The following is a 25,591-nucleotide window of genomic DNA, read 5'->3' as shown; positions in this document are numbered from 1 at the left end:
CTCTTGCCTCCCTTTGGCCTGCTCCCTTGCCTTTCTCCCTCTGTTCCATATCCTTCTGCCCGACTTGCCTCTTGGAGACTTTTGGCCACTTTGGACCCAAGTCTGGGCATGTTTTGGAAACTTTTCAGAGGCCTCGCTGGTGACAGGGGGGACAGCAGGCAGTGACAGGCCCGGGGCTGACAGACTCCCCCTCCCCTAGCGGGCGCTCGGCTGCCACACCCAGCTGACATAGAACCTTTATCACAATGCCCGCTACCGTGGTGAGGATGCGGGCACTCTGCAGGTGACAGGGACCCAGTAGGACTTGGTGTCAGCTCAGCAATTGCTCAGTTCCCCAAAGAAGCTGAATTCTGCAAATTGCTGCTTTTGCTCTTGAAATGATGTCATCAGGTGGGTGTTTTGGTGTAATACACTGAAAACCAGAGCAGAAATGCTGAAATATTCCCATGATATGCATGGTCTCTGCACCAAACCACCACGACTCAGCCTAAATACATCTGCCGCTTGTTCTCTTGTACTGCCAGCAGATTGTGGAAGTACAGTGTAAAAACCATCTTTATGGAGAGATCTTTGTGGTTTAGGCTTAGTCTAAGTGTCTCAAGTAGCCGGGGCTTTTGTTTGGGCCTAATCCATAAGGTCTGATGGCTTTCCTCCTCATCTCAAGATGAATGTGGTAGAAAATATAAATCAAAGAAACGTCCTTTGGCCTAGCCTTGCCTTGCCTTGCCTTATTTCCTTCTCATCCTGTTCTCTGTCCCTGCCTCTCTCACTAACCCCTCGTCTGGCTGCATGTCTCTTCTTTCCTCTCTCTTTTTCTCAAACTCTCCTGCTTCCTGGCTTTCGTCTTTCAATTCCTCCATTTCAGTCCTGCAGCCCGGCACTACTTTTTCCTCTTGCCTCCCTTTGGCCTGCTCCCTTGCCTTTCTCCCTCTGTTCCATATCCTTCTTCCCGACTTGTCTCTTGGAGACTTTTGGCCACTTTGCACCCAAGTCTGGGGATGTTTTGGAAACTTTTCAGAGGCCTCGCTGGTGACAGGGGGGACAGCAGGCAGTGACAGGCCCGGGGCTGACAGGCTCCCCCTCCCCTAGCGGGCGCTCGGCTGCCACACCCAGCTGACATAGAACCTTTGTCACAATGCCCGCTACCGTGGTGAGGATGCGGGCACTCTGCAGGTGACAGGGACCCAGTAGGACTTGCTGTCAGCTCAGCAATTGCTCAGTTCCCCAAAGAAGCTGAATTCTGCAAATTGCTGCTTTTGCTCTTGAAATGATGTCATCAGGTGGGTGTTTTGGTGTAATACACTGAAAACCAGAGCAGAAACGCTGAAATATTCCCATGATATGCATGGTCTCTGCACCAAACCACCACGACTCAGCCTAAATACATCTGCCGCTTGTTCTCTTGTACTGCCAGCAGATTGTGGAAGTACAGTGTAAAAACCATCTTTATGGAGAGATCTTTGTGGTTTAGGCTTAGTCTAAGTGTCTCAAGTAGCCGGGGCTTTTGTTTGGGCCTAATCCATAAGGTCTGATGGCTTTCCTCCTCATCTCAAGATGAATGTGGTAGAAAATATAAATCAAAGAAACGTCCTTTGGCCTACCCTTGCCTTGCCTTGCCTTATTTCCTTCTCATCCTGTTCTCTGTCCCAGCCTCTCTCACTAACCCCTCGTCTGGCTGCATGTCTCTTCTTTCCTCTCTCTTTTTCTCAAACTCTCCTGCTTCCTGGCTTTCGTCTTTCAATTCCTCCATTTCAGTCCTGCAGCCCGGCACTACTTTTTCCTCTTGCCTCCCTTTGGCCTGCTCCCTTGCCTTTCTCCCTCTGTTCCATATCCTTCTTCCCGACTTGTCTCTTGGAGACATTTGGCCACTTTGCACCCAAGTCTGGGGATGTTTTTTGAAACTTTTCAGAGGCCTCGCTGGTGACAGGGGGGACAGCAGGCAGTGACAGGCCCGGGGCTGACAGGCTCCCCCTCCCCTAGCGGGCGCTCGGCTGCCACACCCAGCTGACATAGAACCTTTGTCACAATGCCCGCTACCGTGGTGAGGATGCGGGCACTCTGCAGGTGACAGGGACCCAGTAGGACTTGCTGTCAGCTCAGCAATTGCTCAGTTCCCCAAAGAAGCTGAATTCTGCAAATTGCTGCTTTTGCTCTTGAAATGATGTCATCAGGTGGGTGTTTTGGTGTAATACACTGAAAACCAGAGCAGAAACGCTGAAATATTCCCATGATATGCATGGTCTCTGCACCAAACCACCACGACTCAGCCTAAATACATCTGCCGCTTGTTCTCTTGTACTGCCAGCAGATTGTGGAAGTACAGTGTAAAAACCATCTTTATGGAGAGATCTTTGTGGTTTAGGCTTAGTCTAAGTGTCTCAAGTAGCCGGGGCTTTTGTTTGGGCCTAATCCATAAGGTCTGATGGCTTTCCTCCTCATCTCAAGATGAATGTGGTAGAAAATATAAATCAAAGAAACGTCCTTTGGCCTAGCCTTGCCTTGCCTTGCCTTATTTCCTTCTCATCCTGTTCTCTGTCCCAGCCTCTCTCACTAACCCCTCGTCTGGCTGCATGTCTCTTCTTTCCTCTCTCCTTTTCTCAAACTCTCCTGCTTCCTGGCTTTCGTCTTTCAATTCCTCCATTTCAGTCCTGCAGCCCGGCACTACTTTTTCCTCTTGCCTCCCTTTGGCCTGCTCCCTTGCCTTTCTCCCTCTGTTCCATATCCTTCTGCCCGACTTGTCTCTTGGAGACTTTTGGCCACTTTGGAGCCAAGTCTGGGCATGTTTTGGAAACTTTTCAGAGGCCTCGCTGGTGACAGGGGGGACAGCAGGCAGTGACAGGCCCGGGGCTGACAGGCTCCCCCTCCCCTAGCGGGCGCTCGGCTGCCACACCCAGCTGACATAGAACCTTTGTCACAATGCTCGCTACCGTGGTGAGGATGCGGGCACTCTGCAGGTGACAGGGACCCAGCAGGACTTGCTGTCCTCTCAGCAATTGCTCAGTTCCCCAAAGAACCTGAATTCTGCGAAGTGCTGCTTTTGCGCTTGAAATGATGTCATCAGGTGGGTGTTTTGGTGTAATACACTGAAAACCAGAGCAGAAATGCTGAAATATTCCCATGATATGCATGGTCTCTGCACCAAACCACCACGACTCAGCCTAAATACATCTGCCGCTTGTTCTCTTGTACTGCCAGCAGATTATGGAAGTACAGTGTAAAAACCATCTTTATGGAGAGATCTTTGTGGTTTAGGCTTAGTCTAAGTGTCTCAAGTAGCCGGGGCTTTTGTTTGGGCCTAATCCATAAGGTCTGATGGCTTTCCTCCTCATCTCAAGATGAATGTGGTAGAAAATACAAATCAAGGAAACGTCCTTTGGCCTAGCCTTGCCTTGCCTTGCCTTATTTCCTTCTCATCCTGTTCTCTGTCCCTGCCTCTCTCACTAAGCCCTCGTCTGGCTGCATGTCTCTTCTTTCCTCTCTCCTTTTCTCAAACTCTCCTGCTTCCTGGCTTTCGTCTTTCAATTCCTCCATTTCAGTCCTGCAGCCCGGCACTACTTTTTCCTCTTGCCTCCCTTTGGCCTGCTCCCTTGCCTTTCTCCCTCTGTTCCATATCCTTCTGCCCGACTTGTCTCTTGGAGACTTTTGGCCACTTTGGAGCCAAGTCTGGGCATGTTTTGGAAACTTTTCAGAGGCCTCGCTGGTGACAGGGGGGACAGCAGGCAGTGACAGGCCCGGGGCTGACAGGCTCCCCCTCCCCTAGCGGGCGCTCGGCTGCCACACCCAGCTGACATAGAACCTTTGTCACAATGCTCGCTACCGTGGTGAGGATGCGGGCACTCTGCAGGTGACAGGGACCCAGCAGGACTTGCTGTCCTCTCAGCAATTGCTCAGTTCCCCAAAGAACCTGAATTCTGCGAAGTGCTGCTTTTGCGCTTGAAATGATGTCATCAGGTGGGTGTTTTGGTGTAATACACTGAAAACCAGAGCAGAAATGCTGAAATATTCCCATGATATGCATGGTCTCTGCACCAAACCACCACGACTCAGCCTAAATACATCTGCCGCTTGTTCTCTTGTACTGCCAGCAGATTATGGAAGTACAGTGTAAAAACCATCTTTATGGAGAGATCTTTGTGGTTTAGGCTTAGTCTAAGTGTCTCAAGTAGCCGGGGCTTTTGTTTGGGCCTAATCCATAAGGTCTGATGGCTTTCCTCCTCATCTCAAGATGAATGTGGTAGAAAATACAAATCAAGGAAACGTCCTTTGGCCTAGCCTTGCCTTGCCTTGCCTTATTTCCTTCTCATCCTGTTCTCTGTCCCTGCCTCTCTCACTAAGCCCTCGTCTGGCTGCATGTCTCTTCTTTCCTCTCTCCTTTTCTCAAACTCTCCTGCTTCCTGGCTTTCGTCTTTCAATTCCTCCATTTCAGTCCTGCAGCCCGGCACTACTTTTTCCTCTTGCCTCCCTTTGGCCTGCTCCCTTGCCTTTCTCCCTCTGTTCCATATCCTTCTGCCCGACTTGTCTCTTGGAGACTTTTGGCCACTTTGCACCCAAGTCTGGGCATGTTTTGGAAACTTTTCAGAGGCCTCGCTGGTGACAGGGGGGACAGCAGGCAGTGACAGGCCCGGGGCTGACAGGCTCCCCCTCCCCTAGCGGGCGCTCGGCTGCCACACCCAGCTGACATAGAACCTTTGTCACAATGCCCGCTACCGTGGTGAGGATGCGGGCACTCTGCAGGTGACAGGGACCCAGTAGGACTTGCTGTCAGCTCAGCAATTGCTCAGTTCCCCAAAGAAGCTGAATTCTGCGAAGTGCTGCTTTTGCTCTTGAAATGATGTCATCAGGTGGGTGTTTTGGTGTAATACACTGAAAACCAGAGCAGAAATGCTGAAATATTCCCATGATATGCATGGTCTCTGCACCAAACCACCACGATACAGCCTAAATACATCTGCCGCTTGTTCTCTTGTACTGCCAGCAGATTGTGCAAGTACAGTGTAAAAACCATCTTTATGGAGAGATCTTTGTGGTTTAGGCTTAGTCCAAGTGTCTCAAGTAGCCGGGGCTTTTGTTTGGGCCTAATCCATAAGGTCTGATGTCTTTCCTCCTCATCTCAAGATGAATGTGGTAGAAAATATAAATCACAGAAACGTCCTTTGGCCTAGCCTTGCCTTGCCTTGCCTTATTTCCTTCTCATCCTGTTCTCTGTCCCAGCCTCTCTCACTAACCCCTCGTCTGGCTGCATGTCTCTTCTTTCCTCTCTCCTTTTCTCAAACTCTCCTGCTTCCTGGCTTTCGTCTTTCAATTCCTCCATTTCAGTCCTGCAGCCCGGCACTACTTTTTCCTCTTGCCTCCCTTTGGCCTGCTCCCTTGCCTTTCTCCCTCTGTTCCATATCCTTCTGCCCGACTTGTCTCTTGGAGACTTTTGGCCACTTTGGAGCCAAGTCTGGGCATGTTTTGGAAACTTTTCAGAGGCCTCGCTGGTGACAGGGGGGACAGCAGGCAGTGACAGGCCCGGGGCTGACAGGCTCCCCCTCCCCTAGCGGGCGCTCGGCTGCCACACCCAGCTGACATAGAACCTTTGTCACAATGCTCGCTACCGTGGTGAGGATGCGGGCACTCTGCAGGTGACAGGGACCCAGCAGGACTTGCCGTCCTCTCAGCAATTGCTCAGTTCCCCAAAGAACCTGAATTCTGCGAAGTGCTGCTTTTGCTCTTGAAATGATGTCATGAGGTGGGTGTTTTGGTGTAATACACTGAAAACCAGAGCAGAAATGCTGAAATATTCCCATGATATGCATGGTCTCTGCACCAAACCACCACGACTCAGCCTAAATACATCTGCCGCTTGTTCTCTTGTACTGCCAGCAGATTATGGAAGTACAGTGTAAAAACCATCTTTATGGAGAGATCTTTGTGGTTTAGGCTTAGTCTAAGTGTCTCAAGTAGCCGGGGCTTTTGTTTGGGCCTAATCCATAAGGTCTGATGGCTTTCCTCCTCATCTCAAGATGAATGTGGTAGAAAATACAAATCAAGGAAACGTCCTTTGGCCTAGCCTTGCCTTGCCTTGCCTTATTTCCTTCTCATCCTGTTCTCTGTCCCTGCCTCTCTCACTAAGCCCTCGTCTGGCTGCATGTCTCTTCTTTCCTCTCTCCTTTTCTCAAACTCTCCTGCTTCCTGGCTTTCGTCTTTCAATTCCTCCATTTCAGTCCTGCAGCCCGGCACTACTTTTTCCTCTTGCCTCCCTTTGGCCTGCTCCCTTGCCTTTCTCCCTCTGTTCCATATCCTTCTGCCCGACTTGTCTCTTGGAGACTTTTGGCCACTTTGCACCCAAGTCTGGGCATGTTTTGGAAACTTTTCAGAGGCCTCGCTGGTGACAGGGGGGACAGGAGGCAGTGACAGGCCCGGGGCTGACAGGCTCCCCCTCCCCTAGCGGGCGCTCGGCTGCCACACCCAGCTGACATAGAACCTTTGTCACAATGCCCGCTACCGTGGTGAGGATGCGGGCACTCTGCAGGTGACAGGGACCCAGTAGGACTTGCTGTCAGCTCAGCAATTGCTCAGTTCCCCAAAGAAGCTGAATTCTGCGAAGTGCTGCTTTTGCTCTTGAAATGATGTCATCAGGTGGGTGTTTTGGTGTAATACACTGAAAACCAGAGCAGAAATGCTGAAATATTCCCATGATATGCATGGTCTCTGCACCAAACCACCACGACTCAGCCTAAATACATCTGCCGCTTGTTCTCTTGTACTGCCAGCAGATTATGGAAGTACAGTGTAAAAACCATCTTTATGGAGAGATCTTTGTGGTTTAGGCTTAGTCTAAGTGTCTCAAGTAGCCGGGGCTTTTGTTTGGGCCTAATCCATAAGGTCTGATGGCTTTCCTCCTCATCTCAAGATGAATGTGGTAGAAAATACAAATCAAGGAAACGTCCTTTGGCCTAGCCTTGCCTTGCCTTGCCTTATTTCCTTCTCATCCTGTTCTCTGTCCCTGCCTCTCTCACTAAGCCCTCGTCTGGCTGCATGTCTCTTCTTTCCTCTCTCCTTTTCTCAAACTCTCCTGCTTCCTGGCTTTCGTCTTTCAATTCCTCCATTTCAGTCCTGCAGCCCGGCACTACTTTTTCCTCTTGCCTCCCTTTGGCCTGCTCCCTTGCCTTTCTCCCTCTGTTCCATATCCTTCTGCCCGACTTGTCTCTTGGAGACTTTTGGCCACTTTGCACCCAAGTCTGGGCATGTTTTGGAAACTTTTCAGAGGCCTCGCTGGTGACAGGGGGGACAGCAGGCAGTGACAGGCCCGGGGCTGACAGGCTCCCCCTCCCCTAGCGGGCGCTCGGCTGCCACACCCAGCTGACATAGAACCTTTGTCACAATGCCCGCTACCGTGGTGAGGATGCGGGCACTCTGCAGGTGACAGGGACCCAGTAGGACTTGCTGTCAGCTCAGCAATTGCTCAGTTCCCCAAAGAACCTGAATTCTGCAAATTGCTGCTTTTGCTCTTGAAATGATGTCATCAGGTGGGTGTTTTGGTGTAATACACTGAAAACCAGAGCAGAAATGCTGAAATATTCCCATGATATGCATGGTCTCTGCACCAAACCACCACGACTCAGCCTAAATACATCTGCCGCTTGTTCTCTTGTACTGCCAGCAGATTGTGCAAGTACAGTGTAAAAACCATCTTTATGGAGAGATCTTTGTGGTTTAGGCTTAGTCTAAGTGTCTCAAGTAGCCGGGGCTTTTGTTTGGGCCTAATCCATAAGGTCTGATGGCTTTCCTCCTCATCTCAAGATGAATGTGGTAGAAAATATAAATCAAAGAAACGTCCTTTGGCCTAGCCTTGCCTTGCCTTGCCTTATTTCCTTCTCATCCTGTTCTCTGTCCCAGCCTCTCTCACTAACCCCTCGTCTGGCTGCATGTCTCTTCTCTCCTCTCTCCTTTTCTCAAACTCTCCTGCTTCCTGGCTTTCGTCTTTCAATTCCTCCATTTCAGTCCTGCAGCCCGGCACTACTTTTTCCTCTTGCCTCCCTTTGGCCTGCTCCCTTGCCTTTCTCCCTCTGTTCCATATCCTTCTTCCCGACTTGTCTCTTGGAGACTTTTGGCCACTTTGCACCCAAGTCTGGGGATGTTTTGGAAACTTTTCAGAGGCCTCGCTGGTGACAGGGGGGACAGCAGGCAGTGACAGGCCCGGGGCTGACAGGCTCCCCCTCCCCTAGCGGGCGCTCGGCTGCCACACCCAGCTGACATAGAACCTTTGTCACAATGCCCGCTACCGTGGTGAGGATGCGGGCACTCTGCAGGTGACAGGGACCCAGTAGGACTTGCTGTCAGCTCAGCAATTGCTCAGTTCCCCAAAGAACCTGAATTCTGCAAATTGCTGCTTTTGCTCTTGAAATGATGTCATCAGGTGGGTGTTTTGGTGTAATACACTGAAAACCAGAGCAGAAACGCTGAAATATTCCCATGATATGCATGGTCTCTGCACCAAACCACCACGACTCAGCCTAAATACATCTGCCGCTTGTTCTCTTGTACTGCCAGCAGATTGTGGAAGTACAGTGTAAAAACCATCTTTATGGAGAGATCTTGGTGGTTTAGGCTTAGTCTAAGTGTCTCAAGTAGCCGGGGCTTTTGTTTGGGCCTAATCCATAAGGTCTGATGGCTTTCCTCCTCATCTCAAGATGAATGTGGTAGAAAATATAAATCAAAGAAACGTCCTTTGGCCTAGCCTTGCCTTGCCTTGCCTTATTTCCTTCTCATCCTGTTCTCTGTCCCAGCCTCTCTCACTAACCCCTCGTCTGGCTGCATGTCTCTTCTTTCCTCTCTCCTTTTCTCAAACTCTCCTGCTTCCTGGCTTTCGTCTTTCAATTCCTCCATTTCAGTCCTGCAGCCCGGCACTACTTTTTCCTCTTGCCTCCCTTTGGCCTGCTCCCTTGCCTTTCTCCCTCTGTTCCATATCCTTCTGCCCGACTTGCCTCTTGGAGACTTTTGGCCACTTTGGACCCAAGTCTGGGCATGTTTTGGAAACTTTTCAGAGGCCTCGCTGGTGACAGGGGGGACAGCAGGCAGTGACAGGCCCGGGGCTGACAGACTCCCCCTCCCCTAGCGGGCGCTCGGCTGCCACACCCAGCTGACATAGAACCTTTATCACAATGCCCGCTACCGTGGTGAGGATGCGGGCACTCTGCAGGTGACAGGGACCCAGTAGGACTTGGTGTCAGCTCAGCAATTGCTCAGTTCCCCAAAGAAGCTGAATTCTGCAAATTGCTGCTTTTGCTCTTGAAATGATGTCATCAGGTGGGTGTTTTGGTGTAATACACTGAAAACCAGAGCAGAAATGCTGAAATATTCCCATGATATGCATGGTCTCTGCACCAAACCACCACGACTCAGCCTAAATACATCTGCCGCTTGTTCTCTTGTACTGCCAGCAGATTGTGGAAGTACAGTGTAAAAACCATCTTTATGGAGAGATCTTTGTGGTTTAGGCTTAGTCTAAGTGTCTCAAGTAGCCGGGGCTTTTGTTTGGGCCTAATCCATAAGGTCTGATGGCTTTCCTCCTCATCTCAAGATGAATGTGGTAGAAAATACAAATCAAGGAAACGTCCTTTGGCCTAGCCTTGCCTTGCCTTGCCTTATTTCCTTCTCATCCTGTTCTCTGTCCCTGCCTCTCTCACTAACCCCTCGTCTGGCTGCATGTCTCTTCTTTCCTCTCTCTTTTTCTCAAACTCTCCTGCTTCCTGGCTTTCGTCTTTCAATTCCTCCATTTCAGTCCTGCAGCCCGGCACTACTTTTTCCTCTTGCCTCCCTTTGGCCTGCTCCCTTGCCTTTCTCCCTCTGTTCCATATCCTTCTTCCCGACTTGTCTCTTGGAGACTTTTGGCCACTTTGCACCCAAGTCTGGGGATGTTTTGGAAACTTTTCAGAGGCCTCGCTGGTGACAGGGGGGACAGCAGGCAGTGACAGGCCCGGGGCTGACAGGCTCCCCCTCCCCTAGCGGGCGCTCGGCTGCCACACCCAGCTGACATAGAACCTTTGTCACAATGCCCGCTACCGTGGTGAGGATGCGGGCACTCTGCAGGTGACAGGGACCCAGTAGGACTTGCTGTCAGCTCAGCAATTGCTCAGTTCCCCAAAGAAGCTGAATTCTGCAAATTGCTGCTTTTGCTCTTGAAATGATGTCATCAGGTGGGTGTTTTGGTGTAATACACTGAAAACCAGAGCAGAAACGCTGAAATATTCCCATGATATGCATGGTCTCTGCACCAAACCACCACGACTCAGCCTAAATACATCTGCCGCTTGTTCTCTTGTACTGCCAGCAGATTGTGGAAGTACAGTGTAAAAACCATCTTTATGGAGAGATCTTTGTGGTTTAGGCTTAGTCTAAGTGTCTCAAGTAGCCGGGGCTTTTGTTTGGGCCTAATCCATAAGGTCTGATGGCTTTCCTCCTCATCTCAAGATGAATGTGGTAGAAAATATAAATCAAAGAAACGTCCTTTGGCCTAGCCTTGCCTTGCCTTGCCTTATTTCCTTCTCATCCTGTTCTCTGTCCCAGCCTCTCTCACTAACCCCTCGTCTGGCTGCATGTCTCTTCTTTCCTCTCTCCTTTTCTCAAACTCTCCTGCTTCCTGGCTTTCGTCTTTCAATTCCTCCATTTCAGTCCTGCAGCCCGGCACTACTTTTTCCTCTTGCCTCCCTTTGGCCTGCTCCCTTGCCTTTCTCCCTCTGTTCCATATCCTTCTGCCCGACTTGTCTCTTGGAGACTTTTGGCCACTTTGGAGCCAAGTCTGGGCATGTTTTGGAAACTTTTCAGAGGCCTCGCTGGTGACAGGGGGGACAGCAGGCAGTGACAGGCCCGGGGCTGACAGGCTCCCCCTCCCCTAGCGGGCGCTCGGCTGCCACACCCAGCTGACATAGAACCTTTGTCACAATGCTCGCTACCGTGGTGAGGATGCGGGCACTCTGCAGGTGACAGGGACCCAGCAGGACTTGCTGTCCTCTCAGCAATTGCTCAGTTCCCCAAAGAAGCTGAATTCTGCGAAGTGCTGCTTTTGCTCTTGAAATGATGTCATCAGGTGGGTGTTTTGGTGTAATACACTGAAAACCAGAGCAGAAATGCTGAAATATTCCCATGATATGCATGGTCTGTGCACCAAACCACCACGACTCAGCCTAAATACATCTGCCGCTTGTTCTCTTGTACTGCCAGCAGATTATGGAAGTACAGTGTAAAAACCATCTTTATGGAGAGATCTTTGTGGTTTAGGCTTAGTCTAAGTGTCTCAAGTAGCCGGGGCTTTTGTTTGGGCCTAATCCATAAGGTCTGATGGCTTTCCTCCTCATCTCAAGATGAATGTGGTAGAAAATACAAATCAAGGAAACGTCCTTTGGCCTAGCCTTGCCTTGCCTTGCCTTATTTCCTTCTCATCCTGTTCTCTGTCCCTGCCTCTCTCACTAAGCCCTCGTCTGGCTGCATGTCTCTTCTTTCCTCTCTCCTTTTCTCAAACTCTCCTGCTTCCTGGCTTTCGTCTTTCAATTCCTCCATTTCAGTCCTGCAGCCCGGCACTACTTTTTCCTCTTGCCTCCCTTTGGCCTGCTCCCTTGCCTTTCTCCCTCTCTTCCATATCCTTCTGCCCGACTTGTCTCTTGGAGACTTTTGGCCACTTTGGAGCCAAGTCTGGGCATGTTTTGGAAACTTTTCAGAGGCCTCGCTGGTGACAGGGGGGACAGCAGGCAGTGACAGGCCCGGGGCTGACAGGCTCCCCCTCCCCTAGCGGGCGCTCAGCTGCCACACCCAGCTGACATAGAACCTTTGTCACAATGCCCGCTACCGTGGTGAGGATGCGGGCACTCTGCAGGTGACAGGGACCCAGTAGGACTTGGTGTCAGCTCAGCAATTGCTCAGTTCCCCAAAGAAGCTGAATTCTGCAAATTGCTGCTTTTGCTCTTGAAATGATGTCATCAGGTGGGTGTTTTGGTGTAATACACTGAAAACCAGAGCAGAAATGCTGAAATATTCCCATGATATGCATGGTCTCTGCACCAAACCACCACGACTCAGCCTAAATACAACTGCCGCTTGTTCTCTTGTACTGCCAGCAGATTGTGGAAGTACAGTGTAAAAACCATCTTTATGGAGAGATCTTTGTGGTTTAGGCTTAGTCTAAGTGTCTCAAGTAGCCAGGGCTTTTGTTTGGGCCTAATCCATAAGGTCTGATGGCTTTCCTCCTCACTCAAGATGAATGTGGTAGAAAATATAAATCAAGGAAACGTCCTTTGGCCTAGCCTTGCCTTGCCTTGCCTTATTTCCTTCTCATCCTGTTCTCTGTCCCAGCCTCTCTCACTAACCCCTCGTCTGGCTGCATGTCTCTTCTTTCCTCTCTCCTTTTCTCAAACTCTCCTGCTTCCTGGCTTTCGTCTTTCAATTCCTCCATTTCAGTCCTGCAGCCCGGCACTACTTTTTCCTCTTGCCTCCCTTTGGCCTGCTCCCTTGCCTTTCTCCCTCTGTTCCATATCCTTCTTCCCGACTTGTCTCTTGGAGACTTTTGGCCACTTTGCACCCAAGTCTGGGGATGTTTTGGAAACTTTTCAGAGGCCTCGCTGGTGACAGGGGGGACAGCAGGCAGTGACAGGCCCGCGGCTGACAGGCTCCCCCTCCCCTAGCGGGCGCTCGGCTGCCACACACAGCTGACATAGAACCTTTGTCACAATGCCCGCTACCGTGGTGAGGATGCGGGCACTCTGCAGGTGACAGGGACCCAGTAGGACTTGGTGTCAGCTCAGCAATTGCTCAGTTCCCCAAAGAAGCTGAATTCTGCAAATTGCTGCTTTTGCTCTTGAAATGATGTCATCAGGTGGGTGTTTTGGTGTAATACACTGAAAACCAGAGCAGAAATGCTGAAATATTCCCATGATATGCATGGTCTCTGCACCAAACCACCACGACTCAGCCTAAATACATCTGCCGCTTGCTCTCTTGTACTGCCAGCAGATTGTGGAAGTACAGTGTAAAAACCATCTTTATGGAGAGATCTTTGTGGTTTAGGCTTAGTCTAAGTGTCTCAAGTAGCCGGGGCTTTTGTTTGGGCCTAATCCATAAGGTCTGATGGCTTTCCTCCTCATCTCAAGATGAATGTGGTAGAAAATATAAATCAAAGAAACGTCCTTTGGCCTAGCCTTGCCTTGCTTTGCCTTATTTCCTTCTCATTCTGTTCTCTGTCCCAGCCTCTCTCACTAACCCCTCGTCTGGCTGCATGTCTCTTCTTTCCTCTCTCCTTTTCTCAAACTCTCCTGCTTCCTGGCTTTCGTCTTTCAATTCCTCCATTTCAGTCCTGCAGCCCGGCACTACTTTTTCCTCTTGCCTCCCTTTGGCCTGCTCCCTTGCCTTTCTCCCTCTGTTCCATATCCTTCTTCCCGACTTGTCTCTTGGAGACTTTTGGCCACTTTGCACCCAAGTCTGGGGATGTTTTGGAAACTTTTCAGAGGCCTCGCTGGTGACAGGGGGGACAGCAGGCAGTGACAGGCCCGGTGCTGACAGGCTCCCCCTCCCCTAGCGGGCGCTCGGCAGCCACACCCAGCTGACATAGAACCTTTGTCACAATGCCCGCTACCGTGGTGAGGATGCGGGCACTCTGCAGGTGACAGGGACACAGTAGGACTTGGTGTCAGCTCAGCAATTGCTCAGTTCCCCAAAGAAGCTGAATTCTGCAAATTGCTGCTTTTGCTCTTGAAATGATGTCATCAGGTGGGTGTTTTGGTGTAATACACTGAAAACCAGAGCAGAAATGCTGAAATATTCCCATGATATGCATGGTCTCTGCACCAAACCACCACGACTCAGCCTAAATACATCTGCCGCTTGTTCTCTTGTACTGCCAGCAGATTGTGGAAGTACAGTGTAAAAACCATCTTTATGGAGAGATCTTTGTGGTTTAGGCTTAGTCTAAGTGTCTCAAGTAGCCGGGGCTTTTGTTTGGGCCTAATCCATAAGGTCTGATGGCTTTCCTCCTCATCTCAAGATGAATGTGGTAGAAAATATAAATCACAGAAACGTCCTTTGGCCTAGCCTTGCCTTGCCTTGCCTTATTTCCTTCTCATCCTGTTCTCTGTCCCAGCCTCTCTCACTAACCCCTCGTCTGGCTGCATGTCTCTTCTTTCCTCTCTCCTTTTCTCAAACTCTCCTGCTTCCTGGCTTTCGTCTTTCAATTCCTCCATTTCAGTCCTGCAGCCCGGCACTACTTTTTCCTCTTGCCTCCCTTTGGCCTGCTCCCTTGCCTTTCTCCCTCTGTTCCATATCCTTCTTCCCGACTTGTCTCTTGGAGACTTTTGGCCACTTTGCACCCAAGTCTGGGGATGTTTTGGAAACTTTTCAGAGGCCTCGCTGGTGACAGGGGGGACAGCAGGCAGTGACAGGCTCGGGGCTGACAGGCTCCCCCTCCCCTAGCGGGCGCTCGGCTGCCACACCCAGCTGACATAGAACCTTTGTCACAATGCCCGCTACCGTGGTGAGGATGCGGGCACTCTGCAGGTGACAGGGACCCAGTAGGACTTGCTGTCAGCTCAGCAATTGCTCAGTTCCCCAAAGAAGCTGAATTCTGCAAATTGCTGCTTTTGCTCTTGAAATGATGTCATCAGGTGGGTGTTTTGGTGTAATACACTGAAAACCAGAGCAGAAACGCTGAAATATTCCCATGATATGCATGGTCTCTGCACCAAACCACCACGACTCAGCCTAAATACATCTGCCGCTTGTTCTCTTGTACTGCCAGCAGATTGTGGAAGTACAGTGTAAAAACCATCTTTATGGAGAGATCTTTGTGGTTTAGGCTTAGTCTAAGTGTCTCAAGTAGCCGGGGCTTTTGTTTGGGCCTAATCCATAAGGTCTGATGGCTTTCCTCCTCATCTCAAGATGAATGTGGTAGAAAATACAAATCAAGGAAACGTCCTTTGGCCTAACCTTGCCTTGCCTTGCCTTATTTCCTTCTCATCCTGTTCTCTGTCCCAGCCTCTCTCACTAACCCCTCGTCTGGCTGCATGTCTCTTCTTTCCTCTCTCCTTTTCTCAAACTCTCCTGCTTCCTGGCTTTCGTCTTTCAATTCCTCCATTTCAGTCCTGCAGCCCGGCACTACTTTTTCCTCTTGCCTCCCTTTGGCCTGCTCCCTTGCCTTTCTCCCTCTGTTCCATATCCTTCTTCCCGACTTGTCTCTTGGAGACTTTTGGCCACTTTGCACCCAAGTCTGGGGATGTTTTGGAAACTTTTCAGAGGCCTCGCTGGTGACAGGGGGGACAGCAGGCAGTGACAGGCCTGGGGCTGACAGGCTCCCCCTCCCCTAGCGGGCGCTCGGCTGCCACACCCAGCTGACATAGAACCTTTGTCACAATGCCCGCTACCGTGGTGAGGATGCGGGCACTCTGCAGGTGACAGGGACCCAGTAGGACTTGGTGTCAGCTCAGCAATTGCTCAGTTCCCCAAAGAAGCTGAATTCTGCAAATTGCTGCTTTTGCTCTTGAAATGATGTCATCAGGTGGGTGTTTTGGTGTAATACACTGAAAACCAGAGCAGAAATGCTGAAATATTCCCATGATATGCATGGTCTCTGCACCAAACCACCACGACTCAGCCTAAATACATCTGCCACTTGTTCTCTTGTACTGCCAGCAGATTGTGGAAGTACAGTGTAAAAACCATCTTTATGGAGAGATCTTTGTGGTTTAGGCTTAGTCTAAGTGTCTCAAGTAGCCGGGGCTTTTGTTTGGGCCTAATCCATAAGGTCTGATGGCTTTCCTCCTCATCTCAAGATGAATGTGGTAGAAAATATAAATCAAAGAAACGTCCTTTGGCCTAGCCTTGCCTTGCCTTGCCTTATTTCCTTCTCATCCTGTTCTCTGTCCCAGCCTCTCTCACTAACCCCTCGTCTGGCTGCATGTCTCTTCTTTCCTCTCTCCTTTTCTCAAACTCTCCTGCTTCCTGGCTTTCGTCTTTCAATTCCTCCATTTCAGTCCTGCAGCCCGGCACTACTTTTTCCTCTTGCCTCCCTTTGGCCTGCTCCCTTGCCTTTCTCCCTCTGTTCCATATCCTTCTTCCCGACTTGTCTCTTGGAGACTTTTGGCCACTTTGCACCCAAGTCTGGGGATGTTTTGGAAACTTTTCAGAGGCCTCGCTGGTGACAGGGGGGACAGCAGGCAGTGACAGGCCCGGGGCTGACAGGCTCCCCCTCCCCTAGCGGGCGCTCGGCTGCCACACCCAGCTGACATAGAACCTTTATCACAATGCCCGCTACCGTGGTGAGGATGCGGGCACTCTGCAGGTGACAGGGACCCAGTAGGACTTGGTGTCAGCTCAGCAATTGCTCAGTTCCCCAAAGAAGCTGAATTCTGCAAATTGCTGCTTTTGCTCTTGAAATGATGTCATCAGGTGGGTGTTTTGGTGTAATACACTGAAAACCAGAGCAGAAACGCTGAAATATTCCCATGATATGCATGGTCTCTGCACCAAACCACCACGATACAGGCTAAATACATCTGCCGCTTGTTCTCTTGTACTGCCAGCAGATTGTGGAAGTACAGTGTAAAAACCATCTTTATGGAGAGATCTTTGTGGTTTAGGCTTAGTCTAAGTGTCTCAAGTAGCCGGGGCTTTTGTTTGGGCCTAATCCATAAGGTCTGATGGCTTTCCTCCTCATCTCAAGATGAATGTGGTAGAAAATACAAATCAAGGAAACGTCCTTTGGCCTAGCCTTGCCTTGCCTTGCCTTATTTCCTTCTCATCCTGTTCTCTGTCCCAGCCTCTCTCACTAACCCCTCGTCTGGCTGCATGTCTCTTCTTTCCTCTCTCCTTTTCTCAAACTCTCCTGCTTCCTGGCTTTCGTCTTTCAATTCCTCCATTTCAGTCCTGCAGCCCGGCACTACTTTTTCCTCTTGCCTCCCTTTGGCCTGCTCCCTTGCCTTTCTCCCTCTGTTCCATATCCTTCTTCCCGACTTGTCTCTTGGAGACTTTTGGCCACTTTGCACCCAAGTCTGGGGATGTTTTGGAAACTTTTCAGAGGCCTCACTGCTGACAGGGGGGACAGCAGGCAGTGACAGGCCCGGGGCTGACAGGCTCCCCCTCCCCTAGCGGGCGCTCGGCTGCCACACCCAGCTGACATAGAACCTTTGTCACAATGCCCGCTACCGTGGTGAGGATGCGGGCACTCTGCAGGTGACAGGGACCCAGTAGGACTTGGTGTCAGCTCAGCAATTGCTCAGTTCCCCAAAGAAGCTGAATTCTGCAAATTGCTGCTTTTGCTCTTGAAATGATGTCATCAGTTGGGTGTTTTGGTGTAATACACTGAAAACCAGAGCAGAAACGCTGAAATATTCCCATGATATGCATGGTCTCTGCACCAAACCACCACGACTCAGCCTAAATACATCTGCCGCTTGTTCTCTTGTACTGCCAGCAGATTGTGGAAGTACAGTGTAAAAACCATCTTTATGGAGAGATCTTTGTGGTTTAGGCTTAGTCTAAGTGTCTCAAGTAGCCGGGGCTTTTGTTTGGGCCTAATCCATAAGGTCTGATGGCTTTCCTCCTCATCTCAAGATGAATGTGGTAGAAAATGCAAATCAAGGAAACGTCCTTTGGCCTAGCCTTGCCTTGCCTTGCCTTATTTCCTTCTCATCCTGTTCTCTGTCCCAGCCTCTCTCACTAACCCCTCGTCTGGCTGCATGTCTCTTCTTTCCTCTCTCCTTTTCTCAAACTCTCCTGCTTCCTGGCTTTCGTCTTTCAAGTCCTCCATTTCAGTCCTGCAGCCCGGCACTACTTTTTCCTCTTGCCTCCCTTTGGCCTGCTCCCTTGCCTTTCTCCCTCTGTTCCATATCCTTCTGCCCGACTTGTCTCTTGGAGACTTTTGGCCACTTTGCACCCAAGTCTGGGGATGTTTTGGAAACTTTTCAGAGGCCTCACTGCTGACAGGGGGGACAGCAGGCAGTGACAGGCCCGGGGCTGACAGGCTCCCCCTCCCCTAGCGGGCGCTCGGCTGCCACACCCAGCTGACATAGAACCTTTGTCACAATGCCCGCTACCGTGGTGAGGATGCGGGCACTCTGCAGGTGACAGGGACCCAGTAGGACTTGGTGTCAGCTCAGCAATTGCTCAGTTCCCCAAAGAAGCTGAATTCTGCAAATTGCTGCTTTTGCTCTTGAAATGATGTCATCAGGTGGGTGTTTTGGTGTAATACACTGAAAACCAGAGCAGAAATGCTGAAATATTCCCATGATATGCATGGTCTCTGCACCAAACCACCACGACTCAGCCTAAATACATCTGCCGCTTGTTCTCTTGTACTGCCAGCAGATTGTGGAAGTACAGTGTAAAAACCATCTTTATGGAGAGATCTTTGTGGTTTAGGCTTAGTCTAAGTGTCTCAAGTAGCCGGGGCTTTTGTTTGGGCCTAATCCATAAGGTCTGATGGCTTTCCTCCTCATCTCAAGATGAATGTGGTAGAAAATATAAATCAAAGAAACGTCCTTTGGCCTAGCCTTGCCTTGCCTTGCCTTATTTCCTTCTCATCCTGTTCTCTGTGCCAGCCTCTCTCACTAACCCCTCGTCTGGCTGCATGTCTCTTCTTTCCTCTCTCCTTTTCTCAAACTCTCCTGCTTCCTGGCTTTCGTCTTTCAATTCCTCCATTTCAGTCCTGCAGCCCGGCACTACTTTTTCCTCTTGCCTCCCTTTGGCCTGCTCCCTTGCCTTTCTCCCTCTGTTCCATATCCTTCTGCCCGACTTGTCTCTTGGAGACTTTTGGCCACTTTGGAGCCAAGTCTGGGGATGTTTTGGAAACTTTTCAGAGGCCTCGCTGGTGACAGGGGGGACAGCAGGCAGTGACAGGCCCGGGGCTGACAGACTCCCCCTCCCCTAGCGGGCGCTCGGCTGCCACACCCAGCTGACATAGAACCTTTGTCACAATGCCCGCTACCGTGGTGAGGATGCGGGCACTCTGCAGGTGACAGGGACCCAGTAGGACTTGGTGTCAGCTCAGCAATTGCTCAGTTCCCCAAAGAAGCTGAATTCTGCAAATTGCTGCTTTTGCTCTTGAAATGATGTCATCAGGTGGGTGTTTTGGTGTAATACACTGAAAACCAGAGTAGAAACGCTGAAATATTCCCATGATATGCATGGTCTCTGCACCAAACCACCACGACTCAGCCTAAATACATCTGCCGCTTGCTCTCTTGTACTGCCAGCAGATTGTGGAAGTACAGTGTAAAAACCATCTTTATGGAGAGATCTTTGTGATTTAGGCTTAGTCTAAGTGTCTCAAGTAGCCGGGGCTTTTGTTTGGGCCTAATCCATAAGGTCTGATGGCTTTCCTCCTCATCTCAAGATGAATGTGGTAGAAAATATAAATCAAAGAAACGTTTTTTGGCCTAGCCTTGCCTTGCCTTGCCTTATTTCCTTCTCATCCTGTTCTCTGTCCCAGCCTCTCTCACTAACCCCTCGTCGGGCTGCATGTCTCTTCTTTCCTCTCTCCTTTTCTCAAACTCTCCTGCTTCCTGGCTTTTGTCTTTCAATTCCTCCATTTCAGTCCTGCAGCCCGGCACTACTTTTTCCTCTTGCCTCCCTTTGGCCTGCTCCCTTGCCTTTCTCCCTCTGTTCCATATCCTTCTTCCCGACTTGTCTCTTGGAGACTTTTGGCCACTTTGCACCCAAGTCTGGGGATGTTTTGGAAACTTTTCAGAGGCCTCGCTGGTGACAGGGGGGACAGCAGGCAGTGACAGGTCCGGGGCTGACAGGCTCCCCCTCCCCTAGCGGGCGCTCGGCTTCCACACCCAGCTGACATAGAACCTTTGTCACAATGCCCGCTACCGTGGTGAGGATGCGGGCACTCTGCAGGTGACAGGGACCCAGTAGGACTTGCTGTCAGCTCAGCAATTGCTCAGTTCCCCAAAGAAGCTGAATTCTGCAAATTGCTGCTTTTGCTCTTGAAATGATGTCATCAGGTGGGTGTTTTGGTGTAATACACTGAAAACCAGAGCAGAAATGCTGAAATATTCCCATGATATGCATGGTCTCTGCACCAAACCACCACGACTCAGCCTAAATACATCTGCCGCTTGTTCTCTTGTACTGCCAGCAGATTGTGGAAGTACAGTGTAAAAACCATCTTTATGGAGAGATCTTTGTGGTTTAGGCTTAGTCTAAGTGTCTCAAGTAGCCGGGGCTTTTGTTTGGGCCTAATCCATAAGGTCTGATGGCTTTCCTCCTCATCTCAAGATGAATGTGGTAGAAAATATAAATCAAAGAAACGTTTTTTGGCTTACCCTTGCCTTGCCTTGCCTTATTTCCTTCTCATCCTGTTCTCTGTGCCAGCCTCTCTCACTAAGCCCTCGTCTGGCTGCATGTCTCTTCTTTCCTCTCTCCTTTTCTCAAACTCTCCTGCTTCCTGGCTTTTGTCTTTCAATTCCTCCATTTCAGTCCTGCAGCCCGGCACTACTTTTTCCTCTTGCCTCCCTTTGGCCTGCTCCCTTGCCTTTCTCCCTCTGTTCCATATCCTTCTGCCCGACTTGTCTCTTGGAGACTTTTGGCCACTTTGGAGCCAAGTCTGGGGATGTTTTGGAAAATTTTCAGAGGCCTCGCTGGTGACAGGGGGGACAGCAGGCAGTGACAGGCCCGGGGCTGACAGGCTCCCCCTCCCCTAGCGGGCGCTCGGCTGCCACACCCAGCTGACATAGAACCTTTGTCACAATGCCCGCTACCGTGGTGAGGATGCGGGCACTCTGCAGGTGACAGGGACCCAGTAGGACTTGCTGTCAGCTCAGCAATTGCTCAGTTCCCCAAAGAAGCTGAATTCTGCAAATTGCTGCTTTTGCTCTTGAAATGCTGTCATCAGGTGGGTGTTTTGGTGTAATACACTGAAAACCAGAGCAGAAATGCTGAAATATTCCCATGATATGCATGGTCTCTGCACCAAACCACCACGACTCAGCCTAAATACATCTGCCGCTTGTTCTCTTGTACTGCCAGCAGATTGTGGAAGTACAGTGTAAAAACCATCTTTATGGAGAGATCTTTGTGGTTTAGGCTTAGTCTAAGTGTCTCAAGTAGCCGGGGCTTTTGTTTGGGCCTAATCCATAAGGTCTGATGGCTTTTTTCCTCATCTCAAGATGAATGTGGTAGAAAATATAAATCAAAGAAACGTCCTTTGGCCTAGCCTTGCCTTGCCTTGCCTTATTTCCTTCTCATCCTGTTCTCTGTGCCAGCCTCTCTCACTAACCCCTCGTCTGGCTGCATGTCTCTTCTTTCCTCTCTCCTTTTCTCAAACTCTCCTGCTTCCTGGCTTTTGTCTTTCAATTCCTCCATTTCAGTCCTGCAGCCCGGCACTACTTTTTCCTCTTGCCTCCCTTTGGCTTGCTCCCTTGCCTTTCTCCCTCTGTTCCATATCCTTCTTCCCGACTTGTCTCTTGGAGACTTTTGGCCACTTTGCACCCAAGTCTGGGGATGTTTTGGAAACTTTTCAGAGGCCTCGCTGGTGACAGGGGGGACAGCAGGCAGTGACAGGCCCGGGGCTGACAGGCTCCCCCTCCCCTAGCGGGCGCTCGGCTGCCACACCCAGCTGACATAGAACCTTTGTAACAATGCCCGCTACCGTGGTGAGGATGCGGGCACTCTGCAGGTGACAGGGACCCAGTAGGACTTGCTGTCAGCTCAGCAATTGCTCAGTTCCCCAAAGAAGCTGAATTCTGCAAATTGCTGCTTTTGCTCTTGAAATGATGTCATCAGGTGGGTGTTTTGGTGTAATACACTGAAAACCAGAGCAGAAACGCTGAAATATTCCCATGATATGCATGGTCTCTGCACCAAACCACCACGATACAGGCTAAATTCATCTGCCGCTTGTTCTCTTGTACTGCCAGCAGATTGTGGAAGTACAGTGTAAAAACCATCTTTATGGAGAGATCTTTGTGGTTTAGGCTTAGTCTAAGTGTCTCAAGTAGCCGGGGCTTTTGTTTGGGCCTAATCCATAAGGTCTGATGGCTTTCCTCCTCATCTCAAGATGAATGTGGTAGAAAATATAAATCAAAGAAACGTCCTTTGGCCTAGCCTTGCCTTGCCTTGCCTTATTTCCTTCTCATCCTGTTCTCTGTGCCAGCCTCTCTCACTAACCCCTCGTCTGGCTGCATGTCTCTTCTTTCCTCTCTCCTTTTCTCAAACTCTCCTGCTTCCTGGCTTTCGTCTTTCAATTCCTCCATTTCAGTCCTGCAGCCCGGCACTACTTTTTCCTCTTGCCTCCCTTTGGCCTGCTCCCTTGCCTTTCTCCCTCTGTTCCATATCCTTCTGCCCGACTTGTCTCTTGGAGACTTTTGGCCACTTTGGAGCCAAGTCTGGGGATGTTTTGGAAACTTTTCAGAGGCCTCGCTGGTGACAGGGGGGACAGCAGGCAGTGACAGGCCCGGGGCTGACAGACTCCCCCTCCCCTAGCGGGCGCTCGGCTGCCACACCCAGCTGACATAGAACCTTTGTCACAATGCCCGCTACCGTGGTGAGGATGCGGGCACTCTGCAGGTGACAGGGACCCAGTAGGACTTGGTGTCAGCTCAGCAATTGCTCAGTTCCCCAAAGAAGCTGAATTCTGCAAATTGCTGCTTTTGCTCTTGAAATGATGTCATCAGGTGGGTGTTTTGGTGTAATACACTGAAAACCAGAGTAGAAACGCTGAAATATTCCCATGATATGCATGGTCTCTGCACCAAACCACCACGACTCAGCCTAAATACATCTGCCGCTTGCTCTCTTGTACTGCCAGCAGATTGTGGAAGTACAGTGTAAAAACCATCTTTATGGAGAGATCTTTGTGATTTAGGCTTAGTCTAAGTGTCTCAAGTAGCCGGGGCTTTTGTTTGGGCCTAATCCATAAGGTCTGATGGCTTTCCTCCTCATCTCAAGATGAATGTGGTAGAAAATATAAATCAAAGAAACGTTTTTTGGCCTAGCCTTGCCTTGCCTTGCCTTATTTCCTTCTCATCCTGTTCTCTGTCCCAGCCTCTCTCACTAACCCCTCGTCGGGCTGCATGTCTCTTCTTTCCTCTCTCCTTTTCTCAAACTCTCCTGCTTCCTGGCTTTTGTCTTTCAATTCCTCCATTTCAGTCCTGCAGCCCGGCACTACTTTTTCCTCTTGCCTCCCTTTGGCCTGCTCCCTTGCCTTTCTCCCTCTGTTCCATATCCTTCTTCCCGACTTGTCTCTTGGAGACTTTTGGCCACTTTGCACCCAAGTCTGGGGATGTTTTGGAAACTTTTCAGAGGCCTCGCTGGTGACAGGGGGGACAGCAGGCAGTGACAGGTCCGGGGCTGACAGGCTCCCCCTCCCCTAGCGGGCGCTCGGCTGCCACACCCAGCTGACATAGAACCTTTGTCACAATGCCCGCTACCGTGGTGAGGATGCGGGCACTCTGCAGGTGACAGGGACCCAGTAGGACTTGCTGTCAGCTCAGCAATTGCTCAGTTCCCCAAAGAAGCTGAATTCTGCAAATTGCTGCTTTTGCTCTTGAAATGATGTCATCAGGTGGGTGTTTTGGTGTAATACACTGAAAACCAGAGCAGAAATGCTGAAATATTCCCATGATATGCATGGTCTCTGCACCAAACCACCACGACTCAGCCTAAATACATCTGCCGCTTGTTCTCTTGTACTGCCAGCAGATTGTGGAAGTACAGTGTAAAAACCATCTTTATGGAGAGATCTTTGTGGTTTAGGCTTAGTCTAAGTGTCTCAAGTAGCCGGGGCTTTTGTTTGGGCCTAATCCATAAGGTCTGATGGCTTTCCTCCTCATCTCAAGATGAATGTGGTAGAAAATATAAATCAAAGAAACGTTTTTTGGCCTACCCTTGCCTTGCCTTGCCTTATTTCCTTCTCATCCTGTTCTCTGTGCCAGCCTCTCTCACTAAGCCCTCGTCTGGCTGCATGTCTCTTCTTTCCTCTCTCCTTTTCTCAAACTCTCCTGCTTCCTGGCTTTTGTCTTTCAATTCCTCCATTTCAGTCCTGCAGCCCGGCACTACTTTTTCCTCTTGCCTCCCTTTGGCCTGCTCCCTTGCCTTTCTCCCTCTGTTCCATATCCTTCTGCCCGACTTGTCTCTTGGAGACTTTTGGCCACTTTGGAGCCAAGTCTGGGGATGTTTTGGAAAATTTTCAGAGGCCTCGCTGGTGACAGGGGGGACAGCAGGCAGTGACAGGCCCGGGGCTGACAGGCTCCCCCTCCCCTAGCGGGCGCTCGGCTGCCACACCCAGCTGACATAGAACCTTTGTCACAATGCCCGCTACCGTGGTGAGGATGCGGGCACTCTGCAGGTGACAGGGACCCAGTAGGACTTGCTGTCAGCTCAGCAATTGCTCAGTTCCCCAAAGAAGCTGAATTCTGCAAATTGCTGCTTTTGCTCTTGAAATGCTGTCATCAGGTGGGTGTTTTGGTGTAATACACTGAAAACCAGAGCAGAAATGCTGAAATATTCCCATGATATGCATGGTCTCTGCACCAAACCACCACGACTCAGCCTAAATACATCTGCCGCTTGTTCTCTTGTACTGCCAGCAGATTGTGGAAGTACAGTGTAAAAACCATCTTTATGGAGAGATCTTTGTGGTTTAGGCTTAGTCTAAGTGTCTCAAGTAGCCGGGGCTTTTGTTTGGGCCTAATCCATAAGGTCTGATGGCTTTCCTCCTCATCTCAAGATGAATGTGGTAGAAAATATAAATCAAAGAAACGTCCTTTGGCCTAGCCTTGCCTTGCCTTGCCTTATTTCCTTCTCATCCTGTTCTCTGTGCCAGCCTCTCTCACTAACCCCTCGTCTGGCTGCATGTCTCTTCTTTCCTCTCTCCTTTTCTCAAACTCTCCTGCTTCCTGGCTTTTGTCTTTCAATTCCTCCATTTCAGTCCTGCAGCCCGGCACTACTTTTTCCTCTTGCCTCCCTTTGGCTTGCTCCCTTGCCTTTCTCCCTCTGTTCCATATCCTTCTTCCCGACTTGTCTCTTGGAGACTTTTGGCCACTTTGCACCCAAGTCTGGGGATGTTTTGGAAACTTTTCAGAGGCCTCGCTGGTGACAGGGGGGACAGCAGGCAGTGACAGGCCCGGGGCTGACAGGCTCCCCCTCCCCTAGCGGGCGCTCGGCTGCCACACCCAGCTGACATAGAACCTTTGTAACAATGCCCGCTACCGTGGTGAGGATGCGGGCACTCTGCAGGTGACAGGGACCCAGTAGGACTTGCTGTCAGCTCAGCAATTGCTCAGTTCCCCAAAGAAGCTGAATTCTGCAAATTGCTGCTTTTGCTCTTGAAATGATGTCATCAGGTGGGTGTTTTGGTGTAATACACTGAAAACCAGAGCAGAAACGCTGAAATATTCCCATGATATGCATGGTCTCTGCACCAAACCACCACGATACAGGCTAAATTCATCTGCCGCTTGTTCTCTTGTACTGCCAGCAGATTGTGGAAGTACAGTGTAAAAACCATCTTTATGGAGAGATCTTTGTGGTTTAGGCTTAGTCTAAGTGTCTCAAGTAGCCGGGGCTTTTGTTTGGGCCTAATCCATAAGGTCTGATGGCTTTCCTCCTCATCTCAAGATGAATG

This window comes from Patagioenas fasciata, chromosome 6, assembly GCF_037038585.1.
Source record: "Patagioenas fasciata isolate bPatFas1 chromosome 6, bPatFas1.hap1, whole genome shotgun sequence".
NCBI lineage: Eukaryota > Metazoa > Chordata > Aves > Columbiformes > Columbidae > Patagioenas > Patagioenas fasciata.
The sequence above is the reverse complement of the archived record's forward strand: the minus strand, read 5'-3'. Positions refer to the sequence as shown.